Source organism: Muntiacus reevesi, chromosome 1 (assembly GCF_963930625.1).
Source record: "Muntiacus reevesi chromosome 1, mMunRee1.1, whole genome shotgun sequence".
Lineage (NCBI taxonomy): Eukaryota > Metazoa > Chordata > Mammalia > Artiodactyla > Cervidae > Muntiacus > Muntiacus reevesi.
Genome location: NC_089249.1, coordinates 64,898,821 through 64,903,684, shown reverse-complemented (window position 1 = coordinate 64,903,684; position 4,864 = coordinate 64,898,821).

The window sequence follows — 4,864 nt, the reverse complement described above, 5'->3', positions numbered from 1 at the left end:
TACCACTGGCCTCCTTCTGTTCTAGTCAACCAAGTGTGTGCATATAAGAGCACACATATTCCAGTGAGTCAAAAGATAGTTGGAAGGTTTAATAACTTATACAGTGAAGGATGATGAAGTAGCTAATGGTAAAAGGAAATAGAGCTAAAGAGAGTAAGAAATGGGTCATGGAATATCCAGCAACATGACCTCAAACTGTCTTAACATATTTTAACTTGAACAGAAGAATAAATTTTTTTTATGTATTTGTGGCAGGAAGGGGGACCCATGGGGGCTCTTGTCTAACGCTCAGAAATGAATTGTTTGAGGCGACACGTATTGACAAAGCAAGAGATTTTATTTAAAAAGGGGCCCTTAATCATAAATGAGTGTTGAATTTTGTCAAAGGCTTTCTCTGCATCTATTGAGATAATCATATGTTTTTTATCTTTCAATTTGTTAATGTGGTGTATTACGTTGATCGATTTGCGGATATTAAAGAATCCTTGCATTCCTGGGATAAAGCCCACTTGGTCATGGTGTATGATTTTTTTAATATGTTGTTGGATTCTGTTTGCTAGAATTTTGTTAAGGATTTTTGCATCTATGTTCATCAGTGATATTGGCCTGTAGTTTTCTTTTTTTGTGGCATCTTTGTCTGGTTTTGGAATTAGGGTGATGGTGGCCTCATAGAATGAGTTTGGAAGTTTACCTTCTTCTGCAATTTTCTGGAAGAGTTTGAGTAAGATAGGTGTTAGCTCTTCTCTAAATTTTTGGTAGAATTCAGCTGTGAAGCCATCTGGTCCTGGGCTTTTGTTTGCTGGAAGATTTCTGATTACAGTTTCGATTTCCTTGCTTGTGATGGCTCTGTTAAGATCTTCTATTTCTTCCTGGTTCAGTTTTGGAAAGTTATACTTTTCTAAGAATTTGTCCATTTCATCCAAGTTGTCCATTTTATTGGCATAGAGCTGCTGGTAGTAGTCTCTTATGATCCTTTGTATTTCAGTGTTGTCTGTTGTGATCTCACCCTTTTCATTTCTTATTTTGTTAATTTGGTTCTTCTCTCTTTGTTTCTTAATGAGTCTTGCTAATGGTTTGTCAATTTTGTTTATTTTTTCAAAAAACCAGCTTTTAGCTTTGTTGATTTTTGCTATGGTCTCTTTAGTTTCTTTTGCATTTATTTCTGCCCTAATTTTTAAGATTTCTTTCCTTCTGCTAACCCTGGGGTTCTTCATTTCTTCCTTCTCTAATTGTTTTAGGTGTAGAGTTAGGTTATTTATTTGGCTTTTTTCTTGTTTCTTGATGTGTGCCTGTAATGCTATGAACCTCCCCCTTAGCACTGCTTTTACAGTGTCCCATAGGTTTTGGGTTGTTGTGTTTTCATTTTCATTTATTTCTATACATACTTTGATTTCTTTTTTGATTTCTTCTATGATTTGTTGGTTATTCAGAAGCGTGTTATTTAGCCTCCATATGTTGGAATTTTTAACAATTTTTTTTCCTGTAATTGAGATCTAATCTTACTGCACTGTGGTCAGAAAAGATGACTGGAATGATTTCAATTTTTTTGAATTTTCCAAGACCAGATTTATGGCCCAGGATGTGATCTATTCTGGAGAAGGTTCCGTGTGCACTTGAGAAAAAGGTGAAGTTGATTGTTTTGGGGTGAAATGTCCTATAGATATCAATTAGGTCTAGCTGGTCCATTGTATCATTTAAGGTTTGTGTTTCCTTGTTGATTTTCTGTTTAGTTGATCTATCCATGGTTGTGAGTGGGGTATTAAAGTCTCCCACTATTATTGTGTTACTATTAATTTCCTCTTTCATACTCGTTAGTGTTTGCCGTACATATTGCGGTGCTCCTATGTTGGGTGCATATATATTTATAATTGTTATATCTTCTTCTTGGATTGATCCTTTGATCATTAAAGCAGGAATAGAAGGAACATACCTCAACATAATAAAAGCTATATATGACAAACCCACAGCAAGCATCACCCTCAATGGTGAAAAATTGAAAGCATTTCCTCTGAAATCAGGAACAAGACAAGGATGCCCACTCTCACCACTACTATTCAACATAGTGTTGGAAGTTTTGGCCACAGCAATCAGAGCAGAAAAAGACATAAAAGGAATCCAGATAGGAAAAGAAGAAGTGAAACTCTCGCTGTTTGCAGATGACATGATCCTCTACATAGAAAACCCTAAAGACTCTTCCAGAAAATTACTAGAGCTAATTAATGAATATAGTAAAGTTGCAGGATATAAAATTAACACACAGAAATCCCTTGCATTCCTATACACTAACAATGAAAAAACAGAAAGAGAAATTAAGGAAACAATACCATTCACCATTGCAACAAAAAGAATAAAATACTTAGGAGTATATCTACCTAAAGAAACAAAAGACCTATACATAGAAAACTATAAAACACTGATGAAAGAAATCAAAGAGGACACAAACAGTTGGAGAAACATACCGTGTTCATGGATTGGAAGAATCAATATTGTCAAAATGGCTATTCTACCCAAAGCAATCTATAGATTCAATGCAATCCCTATCAAGCTACCAACGGTATTTTTCACAGAACTAGAACAAATAATTTCACAATTTGTATGGAAATACAAAAAACCTCGAATAGCCAAAGTAATCTTGAGAAAGAAGAATGGAACTGGAGGAATCAACTTGCCTGACTTCAGACTCTACTACAAAGCCACAGTCATCAAGACAGTATGGTACTGGCACAAAGACAGAAATATAGATCAATGGAACAGAATAGAAAGCCCAGAGATAAATCCACGAACCTATGGACAGCTTATCTTTGACAAAGGAGGCAAGGATATACAATGGAAAAAAGACAATCTCTTTAACAAGTGGTGCTGGGATAACTGGTTAACCACTTGTAAAAGAATGAAACTAGAACACTTCCTAACACCATACACAAAAATAAACTCAAAATGGATTAAAGATCTAAATGTAAGACCAGAAACTATAAAACTCCTAGAGGAGAACATAGGCAAAACACTCTCCGACATAAATCACAGCAAGATCTTCTATGACCCACCTCCCAGAATATTGGAAATAAAAGCAAAAATAAACAAATGGGACTTAATGAAAATTAAAAGCTTTTGCACAACAAAGGAAACTATAAGTAAGGTGAAAAGACAGCCCTCAGATTGGGAGAAAATAATAACAAATGAGGAAACAGACAAAGGATTAATCTCAAAAATATACAAGCAACTCCTGAAGCTCAATTCCAGAAAAATAAACGACCCAATCAAAAAATGGGCCAAAGAACTAAACAGACATTTCTCCAAAGAAGACATACAGATGGCTAACAAACACATGAAAAGATGCTCAACATCACTCATCATCAGAGAAATGCAAATCAAAACCACAATGAGGTACCATTACACGCCAGTCAGGATGGCTGCTATCCAAAAGTCTACAAGCAATAAATGCTGGAGAGGGTGTGGAGAAAAGGGAACCCTCTTACACTGTTGGTGGGAATGCAAACTAGTACAGCCACTATGGAAAACAGTGTGGAGATTTCTTAAAAAACTGGAAATAGAACTGCCATATGACCCAGCAATACCACTTCTGGGCATACACACTGAGGAATCCAGATCTGAAAGAGACACGTGCACCCCAATGTTCATCGCAGCACTGTTTATAATAGCCAGGACATGGAAGCAACCTAGATGCCCATCAGCAGATGAATGGATAAGGAAGCTGTGGTACATATACACCATGGAATATTACTCAGCCCTTAAAAAGAATTCATTTGAATCAGTTCTAATGAGATGGATGAAACTGGAGCCCATTATACAGAGTGAAGTAAGTCAGAAAGATAAAGAACATTACAGTATACTAACACATATATACGGAATTTAGATAGATGGTGGCGATAACCCTATATGCAAAACAGAAAAAGAGACACAGAAATACAGAACAGACTTTTGAACTCTGGGGGAGAACGTGAGGGTGGGATGTTTTGAAAGAACAGCATGTATATTATCTATGGTGAAACGGACCACCAGCCCAGGTGGGATACATGAGTCAGGTGCTCGGGCCTGGTGCACTGGGAGGACCCTGAGGAGTCGGGTGGGGAGGGAGGTGGGAGGGGGGATCGGGATGGGGAATACATGTAACTATATGGCTGATTCATGTCAATGTATGACAAAACCCACTGAAATGTTGTGAGGTGATTGGCCTCCAACTAATAAAATAATATTAAAAAAAATAAATAAATAAATAAATAAAAAAAAAATAAAAAGGGGCCCTTAGGCTAAGAGCAGGAGGACTCTGCTACGTGACTCAAAGCCTCCGGTTTGATGGTGATGAGATTAGTTTCCAGATTGTCTCTGGCCAATCATTCTGACTCAGGGTCCTTCCTGGTGGCTCGGCCATTGCTCAACCAAAATGAATTTCAGTGAGGAGGATTCTGGGAGATCAGTAGGACAGGTGGCATCTCTTTTTGACCTTTCCTGAATTCTTCTGGCTGGTGTTTACTTGTTGGTTCTGCATGCCTTACCTGGCCCACCTGTCAAAAAATAATTCATGCAAATGGTTGCTATGGTGCCTAGCCAGGGCAGGCAGTTTCAATCAGTTTTCCCTAACATACTGTGTGAAATTCTTTTACAGCTACAGAGTAAAAATGGATTTATAAATTTTTGAAATACATTCAAGAATCAATGAAGAATCAATGTGATGTGGCAGAAAAGCTCTACAGTCAGGTAGACCTGAATATGAATCCTAGCTCTGTGACATAATCTCTGACTTTGGGCAAGTTAAAGTGTCCTGCCGAGTGCCTGGGACATAAGTCAGTTTTCTGTAAATGTGGCCTTTGTCCCATTATGAAGGTTCATATTTGATTCAAAAACC